Source organism: Equus quagga, chromosome 12 (assembly GCF_021613505.1).
Source record: "Equus quagga isolate Etosha38 chromosome 12, UCLA_HA_Equagga_1.0, whole genome shotgun sequence".
NCBI lineage: Eukaryota > Metazoa > Chordata > Mammalia > Perissodactyla > Equidae > Equus > Equus quagga.
In genome coordinates, this window is record NC_060278.1 from 16669486 (window position 1) to 16686179 (window position 16694).

The following is a 16694-nucleotide window of genomic DNA, read 5'->3' on the forward strand; positions in this document are numbered from 1 at the left end:
TAGAAGTGAAATTACCGTTGACATACCATGAAGACTCTAAGAGAATAAGAATTCTAGTTTACAACATACATGAGTTGGAATGGTGCAGTGATTCCTGTGTTTGCTATGGAGCCATGCTGAGTAATTCAATGAGTGTAAGAGTATAAGAGAATGTTCTCATAAAGAATGGCGACTCAGAGGTGAAATATTAAGCAAGAGTCTCCTTACCAATGGTTCTTTGGGGGGGGGGGGGGGGGGGGAATACCGTTTACATGTCCCTAAGTATTAGAAGGCAAAAGATAATGACTAACAGATGAGTCTGAAATAAAGTATTTTATTCATCAAGGATTTCCTTAATTATCAGAATGGTTTTGATTTAAATAGAAATTCCAGTGCTGTTTTTGTGACTCTGGATCAAAAATGCCTCCAAATTGTAATTTTCATCTCCTACTCTAGTAGGGTACAGAAGAATAGGTATTTAATTTCTGTGCTATTTTCTGATCATACTAGAGCTATTCATTAACCCCAAATGACTACCTTTGATTTTCCATGTGGACATCCAATTTTTCACATTTAGCTTTTGGAACAATTAAGTCTCCTGGGTGGGTGTTTGATTTTACTGAATTGTGCTTTTCTGGGATCTCAGGATTGCTTTTTAAAAAAATAACTAGTGATCCAAAAAACCTATTTTACCTGTGGAAAGAAATGGTGAAATGTACTGGACTTTGAATAATTTACAGCGTCTTTTTAGAAAAAAGTAAATATTTTATATATTTGACGGTAAATAAAACATGTATTTAGAAGAAACGCATAAATACTTGATGGGTCCCTGGGCCTCTGTTACTTTTGAATACCTTTGCACAGTAAGAGTTAGTTATATATTTAGATCCACAATATATTTCATGCATTTTCTTCTAGTGACTATCTAATCCAGGGCTGTTTGTAAGTCACAGAGGCTTCTGTATTTTACTAGTTATTCCAGGTTAATAGATTTTTCTTTTCAAAAGACCTTTGCTTTCCACCTGATGTTCGGTTTTTCCTTTCCTTTTTTGGTAGTGGAAAATGAACAGGTGGACAAGCATGATATTGATTTAGAGACTGGGTTGGTGAAATGGCTCGAGGGAGCAGAGTGTGCAGAATAATGGGCAGACCTTAACCAGGTGATGGTTAATGAGTTAGAGAACCTGTCGCAGGAAGCTGTTTCTTAATGTGTAAAAATGAGGGCTTATTCTAGATGTACTAGAAATTTCGTCCACTTTTCAGAATTATTAGCTCATAATGGACCACCTGCGCTTTGTATATCAATCAAGGTTCAGAAATGGAAAGGGTCAAAGTTGCTTATTCAATGTTAAAAACTAAACTGGTTTGGATTGAGGTATGAACCTAAACACCTTCAAACTTACTTTTCTTGACGATGATTTAGTGGGTCAGCAGTCTCAAATTGTCAGGGTATAGGTTCAATTGGTCTGATTCCCATTTACTATAGATATGCAGGATTTACACGCACAGAACTCACACTCTTATACTGAAGCACGTGTGTGGGTTCCCTCACATGGACCTGTGGCCAGCGGGGTTTACACTAGAAGGTCTCTAGTTTCCATAGGCTACTCCAGATGGATGATTTATGTCCCTTCGCCAAGGGGAAGGGAACCAGGACTTATTGGAAACCTATTATATGATGGGTTTTCTTTGCAACACCTTTGTGAGATAGATATTTTTATGCAATTAATTAGTTAATAAGAATAATTAAATCGTATACCTAGTATTTAATTTAAAAGGACAAAGGGATATACAGTGGAATGTCTCCCTCCACGCCACTTCCTCTCCCAGAGGTAATCACTGTTTCCACTTCGTCTATACACAGGGATATTTAATGCATATACCGCTTTTTCACAAAAAAGACAAAGGGGACCATACTGTACACATAGTTCTGCGCCTTATTTTTGGCATTTAATATTGAAAATGATGGTTTATCCTGACCTTACAAATGAGGAAATTGAGGCTTGGAGAGGCGAAGTTGACTGACAGTGATTGGCAGACCTGAGGAGTCCAGTCCGTCTGACTTTACATCTCAGGTTCATTTTACTTCTCCTTGTTGTCACTTAGGCACTGAGAGGATTTTCCATCTATAAATGGTAGTGATGCTACTAAACCTATGTAGAATTACAAAGTACCTGAAGTCTGTCTTCTCCTCTGCTTCATGCATTCTTCTCCCTGCCTTCTAGAATCTTCTCTCCCAGCCCTAAGCGTCCAGCGCCTTCATACAACTCACAGCACCCAGTTTAGCTCTGTCTTTGTTATAGCTCTCTACCCTTACTGTTTTCTCCAGAAATGCCTAATGCCTCCCCCCAGTTCAGTTCTCTCTCCTTCACATCCTTCATGCACAATCAGAATTCTTTTTCCAAATAAAACAGCGAGCTATTTGCGTCATCTATCTGGGCAAAGGATACCACCACAAGGGGGCAGAGGGAGGCCAGTCAAAGACTCTGCCCTCGAGGCCACACAGGTGGGCACAGGACCGCAGACAATCACAGCTCCCATCCTTCTTGAGAAAGATGAGCTCAAGACCCAACCTGGGTCCTGCCCTAGGATTTTTCTAAGTGCATCTAGTGTAAAAGGGGTCTCTTTGCGATGCTGTAAGGATGCAGGTATGGAGCTGCCTCTGGCTGTGTTCCCTGGTAGTTGAAGAGACTGTTCCTCTGGCAATAGGAGAGAATGAAGCTTGCATGCAAACGGAGAGGATTTTAAGCAGAGAAAATAAAGCATGTCCAGAAGCAGGAGAGAACACGCCATGCTGGCTCAAGTGCAGGAAGGTACATGTGCCTGGAGCATAAGATGATAAGAGGTGGATGGAGAGCTGAGCTATGCTTGAATCCCGAAGGAGCACTAAGGATGGTGAGTGTTAACAGGAGGCCGCTGGAAGTGCTGGGAGGGCTTGTGGGCATTGGAGAGGGTGGGCATTTCATGACCTGCCAGGTAGTGCCCTTGGTTGACAGCCGAAGTAATTTATATGGGCAAGAAAGGAATTGAGTGGAAAGATATTTATTGGCTAGTTCTGGAAATATCAGGAAGACTAGAGGACAGAGCTTGGGAAATGGATCTGAACCAAGGGTGTCCAGGGAACAGGGACAGTCCTGCCAGGGCTTTGCAATCCATGCTGCTCCAGAGACTCACACCACCACCTGAGCCACAGAATTCTCATAAATGGCGCTACCACCATGCTGTATAATTTCCCAACTGCCCCTGCAGCTTGGTATCACTTCCCCAATATCCACTGTTTTGGAGGTGAGTGTGTGATTGGCCAAGCTTGGATCAGAGACCCATAACTTAGCTGCCAGAGAGTTAGGAGATAGACTGTCTGACTCCCGAAGAGGTCAGTACAGCGGGGTTAGCCTCCTTCCCCCACCAAATTCACTGAGTGTGGAATTCTTTCACAAAGTAGAGAGAAGAGGAAAGAGGGGTTAGCGTATCAAGCAGCCAGGAAAAGAGGCAAATGTCTGCTTCTTATTCTCAGGTTTATTTTTTAGAGTGATCCTTCTTTTTGATGTTTGGAGAATGGAGGGAAAATGGTTGTGGTGGCTGGGGCGAACTGCCTGCTATAAAATCAGCCAAGAGGCTGTGGTGATAATACAGATAAAGAGGGGTGGTCGTGAGGCAGGCCTTGGAAGCGGCAGATGGCAGTGTGGATGGAGAGCCATGAATGGATTCAAGAGACATTAAGGATGTGGAATTGAAATGGGTTATTGATCAGGGGGATGTGGGGTGGTGGTGAGGAAGAGAAGGTGTGAAGGATGACAGTCAATTTCTGGCTTGGGCAACTTGCTGATAGTGATGCTCTCCACCTAGAGAACCCAGGAAGAGGACTAGAGTCCATGTCAGCTTCATCTTACTGCTGCTTTCAGCTGGAGAAACTTGGAGAGGTTAAATATCCCGTACCCAGTGAGTGATAGGACCAGGATACACACCAGATCTGTTTGAGTAAAATCTTCATGCTCTTTCTCTTACAACAAAGTGCTCTGACTATCAGAATAGGAAGACCGAGGAGTAATCTATTAAAATCTTAGTTCTATATTTACAAGTCATACTTTCCAAAGAAATATTTCCAATTGAAATTTTTAATGGGAAGAGATATTTTCTTATGAAAACAACTTGCTAGAATTTTTCAGTCTGTAGCCAGTACATTTTTCTGCTGTTTCATTATACTTTATTCTGCACTGTTTAGTGACTAAAGCTTCTCATATTTACGCTCATATTGTTACTGTTGTTGTGCCCCACAATTCTAAAAGCCATTGAAACTTTTAGAGGAAAAGCAGTTATTAGGTTAGCTACAGGAAAATGTCGGTTGTATATTCTGAACACTCTAGAATTTACATGCATTTATTTATTCAACAAATATTTGTTTTGCAACTTCTATGTGTTCTAGGCACTGAGAATGCAGGAACAGGGCAAAATAGACAAAGTCCATGACTTCATGAAGCTTCTATTGTAATTGGGAGAGACTGATAATATACAAATAAATACGTAAGTGTTCGGTGGTGTTCACGCTGTCGTAAACTTAAAGTAAGGTAAGAAGGCAAGGTCATCCAGAATTGAGGGACAGTTCTTATTTTATTGAGATAGTATTTGACCAGACTAAAGGAAGAGAGGGTAAGCCATGAAAATGTCTGGAGTGAGAGTTTTTCTGGCACAGGGAACAAGATGGCCAGTGCAAAGTCTCTGTGGCAGAATCATTTGACCTCATGCTTCCCAAGAGCATTGTGTATTCCCTTCATCATAGTTAAGAGAAGAGTGCTAGAAAGGAGGGAAGAAGGAAATTATCTGAGGTTTATGCCCAAAATGTTTGTAAATATTTTTCCTCAATTTTGAATTACACAATCATGTTCCAGAGACATGTCTGGGAGAAAGATGCCTTTAAGGATTCTTAATTGCCAGTGAAAACAAAAGTTAAATCACTCTGTCAATACAGCTAGAACTTTCTACTAAGTCTAAAATCTACAGGCATTTCAGTGGGGATCAAATTGGTTGTATAAATGAATAGTGAGGAGTATCATTTGGGTTAATTGCGACTGACTGTAAAATCAGTCTTAACTTTCTAATTTTTTCTTCTCTAGTTTTAGAGATAGCTGTAAAACTAATCCTAATTTTGAGTGTTAAATATCGGAATAGAACAATTGATAACTTGCAGTTATACTGGTTCTTAAACGATGGATGAAAGTGTTGAGCATTTTTACATGATTTTGAGTTTAAAGCTTTTAAACATATTTTTAGCATGTTGAGTAGTCAAATGGCATGTCAAGAACCACAGAGACACTTCACAACATACGTTTATTGAGACTTTTCCTATTCCTGATTAGAAGGAAGTTGTTTTTATTAAACAATTAAGCATGAGGTTGCCTTTTGATTCAGGATGTTTATTTTTTCTCTCATTTTATTAGATGCTGCTGTGAAATCTTGTTTTAGTAAGAATTTTTTTGAATCAAGGAAATATTGCTAAATTTTATTAAATGCCTCTTTTTCCTTTGCTAAGATGATCATGGCTTTCCTGCAATGATCACATAATAGGATAAATATAATTAGATTTTCTCATTTTGAACCATTTTTGCATCATGAGAATAAATGCTGGTTGTTCTTTTTTAAAGACTTTTAATTCCCCATACACCCCCTGCCCCGACACACGCACAGCCTCCTCCTTATGCATCCCCCTCCACAGTGGGACATTTGTTACAATTAATGAACCTACACTGATACATCGTAATCACCCAAAGTCCATCGTTTACATTAGGGTGTGCAGTTGGTGCTGTACATTCTATGGGTTTGGACAAATGTCTAATGACATGGATCATTATCGTATCACACAGACTAGTTTCACTGTCCTAAAAATACTCTGGTCTCTGCCTATTCATCCTCCCCTCCCTTCTAACTTCCGGCAGCCGCTGATCTTTTTAGGTCTCCTTAGTTTTGCCTTTTCCAGAATGTCATCTAGTTGGAACCATACAGTGCTAATGGTTCGTTTAATGTAGTTTTTGAGATTTATGGTGTGTTACGTTGTTCATTCATTTTAATTGCTGAATGAGTAAGTGACAAAATATTTATCATTCTCCTCCTAAAGGGCAATTAGGTAGTTTCTATTTTCTTGATGTAAAATTCTACGTTGGAAATGATTTTGCCTCAGAATTTTGAAGCTGTTGTTCCACTGTCTTCTGGCTTCTGTCGTTGCTGTCGAGAACGTAATCGTACACACTTATATATTGTTTATGATGTGCCTGGCATTGTCCTAACCTGTTTATGTTGGAAAAAAACCCATTTAATCTTTATAAAAGCGTTATGAGGTGGATACAATTATTATTATCCTCATTTTAAATATGAGGAAATTGAGGTACAGAAGGGTGAACTGGCGTACCCCAAATTCTACAGCAGGTGAGTGGGAATGCCTGAATATGAACCCAGGTACCCTCCCTTGAGAGTTCCTTCTCAGCCACTAGGTTATGCTACTTCTCATGACAGTTTAATTCCTGATCCTTTGCGTATGACCTATTTTTTAAACCTGGTCCAGTGCTGAGATTTCCATATTTGTGCAGGTGTAACCTACAGGTGTCATGTATTTCTCCTGTTTGCTCCCTAAGGCTTGTCTGACACCTTGTTTTATGGTCCTATTTCTGCAGGAACCCATCTGGGTCTCACTCATGTGCAACCTGAAAGTGTGAGGGAGTTTACAGCTCAGGAGACAACCCTTGACAGATGGAGACACAAGCTGATGTATACATGCGCCTGCCTGGCCTTCACAAGAACAAGTCTGAGGTGCATTCCATGTGGTTCCTTAGGGGGTGTCTACTGGGACTGAGCTCCAGCTTTCCATTGAATGGATCAATCAAATCATGATTTCTCTTTCCACATCCCTCATTTCTGCTTCTGGGGATCAGTTCTCAGATGAGCTTCCTACTTGCAAGCCTTTGCCTCAGGCTTTGCTTGGGGATGGGCAAGATGGTGGGAAGATCAAACTTGGTATCAGAAGTGGCCCAAGAAAGCTGAGACTCAAGACAGAGTTCTGGAACTGAGTCACTTACCAGTCAGACAGCAACAAGGAGCCCCATCACTGGTGGTAGAGGGGGTGGGAGCACCTCTGACATCACCATTACTGAGACTCTCACTCAAGTGGATTGGAGTGAGGTGGAGCTGAAGACCAAGTGTTCAGTTAGGAGATAGTTGAGTTGAGGCCTTTGAATGGGACAACGGGAATGAAAAGGATCACAGATTGGCTGGTTTTGGTTAATGCTTTAGAAGCTTCAAATTAAGCAAATGGCAGGCTTAGTTTAGCTATCAACTCAAAGCAGGCTTTGAAAGCTAGAAAACTATAGTAGCATTTAAAGAAAGTATTGTCACTTGTGGCTGCAGAACATTTAGGCCATGATTGAATTTTATGGGTGACAGAGCCACCAAGAGGATTGAAGCTATAGCCTTACCAGGTCCCCTATGCAAATACCATGGTTATGATAGGAAAGGAGTAGGACTTTGAGACCTGTCATGGGGACATTTAGTGGATAAGCCTAAGAATCTTGAACCCCTAGGTCCGCCTAAACTCTCTGCACTGGCAGAAGCTGTACCCCCAACCCTTTGATGGGAGAGAGCAGCTTCGCTTTGCCTAGAGAGAGGCAAAAACCTCAATGGAGGCAAATACCTCTTATGATGTTTTACCTCCTGAAAATCTGCCCCCACCTCCCTCATTGCCTCCAGATTAAAACCTAGGGTCAGGTCACACCATGGCTTAGGCAAGAAAATACAGTCTGAACTCCATGAGGAAGGAGTACATCCCTCACGTGAATTATAGTACCTACTGGAAGAAGCCAGGAGCACATTTGAGTGTGATCTTGAAGGTGCTGGAGCAGCCATGGCAGAATATACAAGTGAAGAGGGGAGAATTTATTAACAGGGAGCACTCTTCTGTGAATTGGAATCTGATGGGGGGGGTCACAGCACCATGGCAGGACACCTGTCACTCATTCTCGAGCAGCAGGAGCGGATGCAGAAGATTTTTCTCCCCTGCTTTACTTCCCCCAGTTTCTCACTCCCGCTCCCAGGGATTTATTTTTAAACAAACTACCTGCACAAAAGCCCCTGTCTCAGCTTTGCTTTTAGAGATTGAGGGGGAGGACCCGGTCTAAGATAGCTTATTATTTGGATAACAGGTTCTTTGGATTGATCTCTCAATTTTCTTACCTTATACTGCTATTTTTTGGTGTATTTCATACTCTTTGTGATTGCTCTATTTTCTTAGCATCTTAAGTTGGATGCCTAACTTAAGCATTGGTTTTTAATATATACATTTAAGGCTGTACGTTTTCCAGCTTTCACTACAGCCCGCAATTTGGTGTGTTGTCTTTTCATTATTAGTTTTGTGTGCATGTTTTCTAAGTTTAATTAAAATGAAGGTGGCTCTGTCATCCAATGGATGGTGCACGGGACTCCTAAATTTAATTAAGATGACCTCTTTGACCTTTGAATTATTTGAAAGGGTGTTTTAGTATGCGGATGATTTTATTAATCTTTTTATTGTTGGTTTCTAATTTTCCTGCTTTGTGATCAGAGAATATGATCTCTATAACATCCATTTTGCAAGATTTGTTGGGACTTGCTTTGCAGCATAGAAGAATGGCTAGTTTACAGAGCTATTCCAGGTTAGCTTGAGAATAATGTGTTCTTTTGAATTGTGTTGCTCAATCCATGTTTTTTTTTCTAATTTTTTGTCTTCTTGAGAGAAAAGTGTGTTGAATCCATCAAATGTTCTGTACAATTTGAGTTTATGTTCTTCCACACAGATTGCAGGATTTTTATCTCTACCTACTTAGGTATGCCTTTTATTATTATGAAATGACATTCTTTATTTCTTTTTTTCTTTCTTTTTTTTAAAGATTGGCACCTGGGCTAACAACTGTTGCCAATCTTTTTTTTTTTTTTTCTGCTTTATCTCCGCCAAAGCCCCCCTGTACATAGTTGTATATCTTATTTGCAGGTCCTTCTAGTTGTGGGATGTGGGACGCCGCCTCAACGTGGCCTGACGAGCAGTGCCATGTCCACACCCAGGATCTGAACCCTGGCGCGCAGCAGAGCACGAGAACTTAACCACTCAGCCATGGAGCCGGCCCCAACATTCTATTTCTAATAATGCTTTCCATCTATTTTGTCTAATATTGTTTTAGCTTTCTTTTGGTGAGTATTTCCTTTGTATATCACTTTACATACTGTTATTTTCATCTTTTCTGGGTCATTTTGTTTATTTTTATCTAACCTATGAGTTTCTGATTTTTAACTGGTAAATTTAGTCTATTTATGTTCACATAATAACTGATATATTTGAATTTATTTATACCATCTTATTTTGTGCTTTAGTTTTGACTTCTATCTATTTTTCACTCCCCTCCTTTTCTGTCTTCTATTGAATGGGTTGATTTTTCTTTATTCTCTTTTCTTTTCCAGTGGTTTAGGATTATCGTGTTTTTACTTTACCGCAGACGTCTCTTTTTTTTCTCAGCTTCACTGAGGTATAATTGGCAAATAAAATTGTAATATATTTAAAGTGTACGAAGTGATGATTTGATATATGAATACATTGGAGAGGTTTCCCACAATCGAATTAATTAACACATCCATCACCTCACATATTCTGGTGGATGTTTTAACATGAAAAAGTGCATATTTGACTTAATGGTGTATAAAGGTAATTACTATTTCTACTGACCTCTTGACTAAGGCAAGGAACCAAGTGTGGTTTAACTCTGACAGCTCCTGTCCTGTCTTTCATGTTGTTCTTGACTATTATTTTGGTTCCATCTTGTCTTGTAGCCCCCTTCACAGATAGTCATCATTGTATTGTTTCCTACAGTCACAGTTGGTTTGCTGTTTTCCTTTTTCACCTTTATTCTTACATCTCACTCCTTTATTCTAGGGTCAATTTCTTTTCTCCTGAAACGGACCATTTATAGGTTTTCTTTCCAACAAGAATCTGTGGCTGGTGAACTTTTTCAGTGTTTGTAAACTCTATTTAGTTTACCCTCCCCTTTGCATGACAGTTTAGCCAGATGTAAAATTTAAGAATGACAGTAACTTCTGCTGGCACTTTGAAGACTCAGTTGTCAACTCTAGAGCTCTAGTTTTGCTAATGAGAGATATTCTGTAATCTAATTATCAGTTCTTTGTAAGTAATATTTCTTTCCTCTTTGATTGCTTCTCAGATTTTCTCTTTGTCTTTGGGGTTCTGAAGTTTTATTCCAGTGTATCTAGATTTGAGTGTACTTTTATTTATCCTGGTCAGGACTTGTTGTCACTATTAAATATTAGGTTTCAAATCACTAATTAGTTCTGAAAAGTTTACAGACATCAGCTCTTCAAGTATTACCTTTTCCCCGTTTCTATTCTTTCCTGGAATTCCTATTACACAAATATTGGGTCATGATAGATTGACAGCCACAAATCACTTGTTATTTTTCTTAGAGACGGACGCTAATTCCTCTCCCTTTGACTATACGCTAGACTCAGGGACGTGTATGAGCAACAGAAGGCTGCGGAAATAATGTTCTGACGCTTCTGAGACTAGATCATGAGAAACTTGCAGCTTCTGCCTAGACCTCTTAGAACACTTTCACTGAGAATCATGAACCTCCTTGTCAGAAGTCTGGCTACCCTGAGATCAATATGCTGGAGCGTTCATGAGTAGACACTCCAGTTGACAGTCTCAGCTGAACTCCTCCTTTCAACCATCCCCATCAGAGGGCAAAACATGTGAGTGAAACCATATCGAACCCTCCAGATCACATTCAACACCACGTAAAAATCAATATCGCCCAGCTCAGCACTGTCTCAATTCCTGACTCACAAAATCTTTAGGCATAATAAAATGTTGTTGTTTTAAACTACTAAGTGTTGGAGTGCTTTGTCAGCAGTAGGTAACAGGAATATGGATCTTCTTTCTTTTCTACAGATCTTTTAGCTTCTCTGCTGTATTTTCCATCTCTTTATCTTTCAGTGGAAAATTTTCTCAGATTGGTATTCCAAGTTATTGCTTCTCTCTTCAGCCATGTATAGTCTTGTCACTTGACCCATCCATTGATTATTTGGATATTAATGACTATATATATATTTTTCTCATAGTTCGATTGGTTCTTTAAAAAAAATCTGCTTTTTTAAAATGATAGGTCTTTTCTCAGTGTGTTGATTCACCCTTTTATGTCCTTAATGATGCTACACTGACTTATTTTATGTTCTTTTTCTAATTATTGCTTGATAATTCTTCCATTAGTTTTCTCTACTGAGACATGTTTATGGTGAATTCCTTAAGTGTTTTGCAATTTTTAGTTTTATGCTCATTTTTCGTGAGGTTCCTTTTCTTTGAGATTTTTATAGAACCAGAGTAGTTGGCACTTTTTTCCCACGCACCTCAGAGCATCCCTAGTTGGGGACTAATCTTTATGGTAATTTTGGGACCACTTAGGCAGGGTAACATTGGGCCTCAAACCCAAAGAAAGCAAAGGTTTTAAAATAAAATTCTCTCACTCAGAGCTCAGACAAGGACAAGCAATTGTCATTGTGCAGGTGTGTGGAACTTTGTTTTTCTAGTTCATGCATTTTGCTTTTAACAGCAAAAAAGCCCTATGCAGAAATGTTAGGGGCCGGCACCGTGGCCGAGTGGTTAAGTTCACGCACTCCACTTCGGCAACCCAGGGTTTCACTGGTTTGGATCCTGGGCGCAGACCTGGCATTGCTCATCAAGCCACACTGAAGCCATGTCCCACGCAGCAGAGCCAGAAGGACCTACAACTAGAATTTACAACTAGGTACTGGGGGGATTTGGGGAGAAGAAATGAAGAAAAAGAAGAAAAGAAAAGAAGATTGGCAATAGATGTTAGCTCAGGTGCCAATCTTTAAAAAAACAAAAAGTGGCTTAAGAAAAAAAAGAAATTTTAATTCTAACTCTTTCCCACTGGGAATCCATTCTTCCTCTTTCACTCCCCACAGAGATGTGAAAGCAAACCTCTAGGTTACCAGGATGTGACGTATTCCAGGTGAGCTGCTGGTCAGATCGCACATTTATTGCTCTTTTTTTTCCAGTTCTTTCCTCATTTTCATTACCTGGGGCGTTTCCTGTCTTTATTGAGAAACTCCGCTACACATTCCTTTTTTATTGCTATATTTTATAAAACATTTTAAAGTGTTTGTAATAGATCTGTATATTGCTTGAATAGGTATTCTTTCTATCGTTAGCTGAAAAGTCCAAGTTTTCTCTCTCCCTTCTTCTTTGGAAGATATTTATACATATTTTTCTTTTTCTTTCTTTCTTTTTTTTTTTTGCGAGGAAGGTTCACCCTGAGCTAACATCCATTGCCAATCCTCTACTTTTTTTTTTTTTTTGCTTGATGAAGATTGGTCCTGAGCTAACATCTGTGCGAATCTTCCTCTACTTTGTATGTGGGATGCCACCACAGCATGGCTAATGAGTGGAGTGGGTCTGCACCTGGGATCAGAACCTGTGACCCCTGGGCTGCTGAAGTGGAGTATGTGGAACCCTAACCGCTTGGCCATTGGGCTGGCCCTCTTTTTTTTTTTTTTCTTTTTTTGTAAAACAACTATCACTTTTTTTGACTAACAAGCTTTTTATGATTTCATTCTATATTCACTCTGAAAAATGAGGAAAATAATGCATTTTCACTACATTCTTCATTCTTCTTTTTTTTATATTTTCCACTGTTTGCTGTGAACTGGAATTTTCCTTCCCAGATTTATCGCATCAACTTATTATTTTATATGTAACAATTTTTAAAGAAAATGTAACACATATCATGGAATTCTATTATTTAGATTCAATTCTTTTTTTTTTAAATGATCTGTTTCTCATCTGGGTTCTTTATGACAAGACTTCTTCACTGTGAATTCCTTATTTTGATTCATGTTTTTATGGTTGGGTTATGACTCAAGCTGATTTTTTTCCAGGATACATACATAAGTATCATATATTCTAAGTTCTTGAATATTTGAAAATTTCATATGCAAAAATATTTCCTTTTATTTATGTAAACTATCTTAGCTGGGTATAGAATTTGGGGGCCACACCTTTTATGCTTAAAAACTCTGTAAATATAGTTTTGTTCCTTTTAAGTCTAATGTTGTTGAGGTCAAGTCAGAAAGAAAATTAATTTTTACCTGTCTCTTCTGTCTGGATGCTTTTAGAATTCATTCTTTGTCTTTGAACAATCCGTGAAAGGGATGAATTATGAAGGTAGTTGTTCTCTATTAAATTTCTCTGGAACACCGTGAGTTCACATAATGAGTTCAGACAATGAGAACGTAAAACATCTGCAGATTTACATGTTTCTTTATTTCAGTAAAGTTTTCTTCTATTATATCCTGGCTTTTTTTTTTTTTAGGGAAGATTAGTCCTGAGCTAACATCCATGCCTATCTTCCTCTACTTTATATGTGGGACGCCTACCACAGCATGGTGTGCCAAGCAGTGGCATGTCCACACCCGGGAACCAAACCAGCGAACCCTGGGTTACCGAAGTGGAATGTGAGCACTTAACTGCTGGGCCACCAGGCTGGCCTCCTGAAGTGGTTTTAATATTTCATTTTTATGCTTTTCAAAAAGAACTGCTAATACCTACATGATATATATCTAACATCTTTGATACATATAATTGTTTTCCTAATCAATGTATTTTCCTTGTCTCTTTCTTTGTATTTTCTGTGATTTTCAGCAGCCTAATCTCTACGACACTGATTCGGATTTCTGCCACCTAAATTCTGCTCTTCAGGTTTCTAAGATAGTTCTAAGTTCTGCAATGGTCATCTGTTTTGTTCAGTTTTGTACTGTTGTCAGCTCACTTTTCATCCTATTGCTTTGCTGTCTCTTCTTTCAGTTTGCATTTCTTCCTTGGGTTCTTCTATCATAGAGTTTCTATTACATTTTATTTCCTGGGGAGTTTAAAGTGATTGTTGCTTGAATTTTCTGCTGTTTCCTAGAGTAAGTCTTGTTCCAACATATATTCTTTATTCGCCTTTTTATTGATTACCTTCCTTTCCTTTTATCTTCTATTTTGCATAAATTTTGCATAATTTTTTTTCTGCTTACTCATCTTTGAAAGAAGTCACGCCTGTTTCCTTCTGCTACTTGCCAGGAATATTGTGAACAGAAAATCTTTGTCAGTCCTTCCTTTTTATTTGCCCACTTGTCAAAACTTAGTTTTGCTTTAAGGGCTTGCTATTGGATATTTTTTGTTTAGTTATTTGTCTGCTTCTAGTTTAAGTTGTTTGGAATGAGGGGTGGGGAGGAGAAGTTGAGGAGAGAAACATGGTGGGTTTGGGTATATTATTTCTGCACACACAATCTCCACCTCCAATCTGTTGAAACCACTGGAATTCTACTCAGTCTTGCAGACTCTGGGAGAGGCAAGTCAGTATAAACACCAATGGCTCGAGAATCTTTTGTTTACAGACCATGTAGAAATTAACCATGTGGAATAGGTGCTCACTTTTCTTTGGTAAATTGACTTTAATCAGTAACTACGAAATTCTTTTGTAGCATCTCTCTTCAAGATCAGCATTATCTCTAGGTCATCATTCCTCTGGCTAGAAAGCTGTACTCTCTGAAAACAGAAATATTGGTCACCATCTCTCTTTTAACTCTGTAGCCCTGGGCATTCACACTGATTGCTACTCATTTTCGTTGTGGGCTTCTGCCAGCTTTTGCTTTTCCAAATTAAGTATCGGTGGGACTTTCAAAAACTTTTCCATTCCATGCCCCCCCATAAATATAAGGTCATAAATAGGGGAGATGGGTCTTGAACTTGGCATTCTTGTCCAGTTGGTTCACCTTTAGCAGGCAGTCTTGGGAGTTTGCAGAATATGATTGTGGCCATTTTATAGTTTCAGGATAAATAGTTTCCATTTCTCTTTTTGATCCTTTACGATCATTTAAGTGGGCAGGGAGAGCAGTTACAGAAGCTTGAATGTTTTATACATTAAAAATCTATTTCATAAATGTGAATAATAACTTTTTTTTTGGTTCTTTAATTTTAGTTATACTACAAATTGGATTTCTTATACATATAATACCTATGTGGAATTTGTATATCATCCTAGGGGTTCTACCTTTAAAGTTAAAACTGCTTTACACGGGGAATTGCATCAATGTTTTTATATTCAATTAGCAGTGGGCAAAACCTGTGATAAAACAGATTTGAAAGCCTAGCTCTCCGCATACAAAGTTGTTGATTTCTTGAAGTTATTTCTACTTTTATTTATATCCTATGATTTATTGAAAATATGTAACCTTGGTTGTACTGTCCTTATGAATTTCTTCCCCCAAGGAACAGTTTAATATTTATGAATGTGCTATTGTCCTGCGGTCCTCACAAATCTTTAATATTGCTAACACCAATCAAGCAGCCTGAAGACATCAGAAACCATCCTTTCTAGACAGAGAGATAAAAATGTCACCCAAATGAAGGAAAAGAGTCTTTGGTGCATCAATTTTCCGTGTTTCTCCCAACACTCCTTTCTTTCCTAATGCAGAGGGTTCTCACTGGTATACACCAGTGGATATTGCAGACAACTGATAGTTGGGATTCTTCTTCTGAATCCCCAAATCCACGCATATGGCAATGTTTAAAAACTTACATGAAAACGAGAAACCCCAACTTCCAGGAAGATTTTCAATTCCGTGGACATTTTTTATATATCAAAACTTTGCAATCAATTTTTAAAGTTATTTTATGAAAGGAAGGGCATTTGTGATAATGAATAAAGAATAGCAAAGGTGAGATGAGAGGCAAACGCTGGTCAGACTGGGTGAGCAAGGGAAGTTCACACGCCAGCGTGGGCTTCTGCACATCAGCCTGAGATTCTGTTTTGATTCTGGGCCTCAGCAGTATCTCAAATTACTACATGGGGTAGACCTCTGGGGTTGCTGGTCAAACTTGCTAATGTTAAGTTAACAAATGCGTAGTTTCCCAGTTCGCTTCTATGGCTGCTAATATTTAAGGAATCCCGTTTTTGCCAAATTCTTTTATCTTTCAAGGATAAGAAAGATAATTCGCATTTTACCTGCCCAAGTCTTCACTTACAAAGCTTGTGGTAAAGTTCTCTACTATCAGATTTTAACACTCGGTTCAGAATTCCCCTTGCAAATTTACACTTGGTTTTCCAATTAAAATGGGCTTTTGTGCGTCCCCTGCTGATAGCCATTGGCTTGATAAAAAAGTAACTTTTTTTGCAGCAATGGTGTTTAGGGAGTGCAGTGCAAGGCTGACTCTTCTGTTGCCTTGAGCCCAGCTGTGCTGAAATATTAAACTTTAGTAAATTAGGTGAAATTGCAGCTTTCTGGCTGGTCCAATAATGCCTTTTTCTTTTCCCACAAACCATCTTCATCATGAGCTGTCTGCATAGGTTTTCTGCTCTAAGAGAAATAAAATTTAGACTATCTTCCAAATCCAGACAACTTTTTTACTTTCAAGATAATAGTGCCGTATCCTACTTATCTAACAGAATGCTTAAACTTTCAAACACATAGAATTGGATTACTTTATTATTTTAGCACTATCTGAATATAGCATTGCTTTATTATACCGTGCTAAGATAAGCAGATGGATTCCTAAAAATGTCAGTGTCACATAAAAGTAGCAACTTTTTCTTTATGGATTAGTACATATTTTAACAGCAATATTGAGCTAT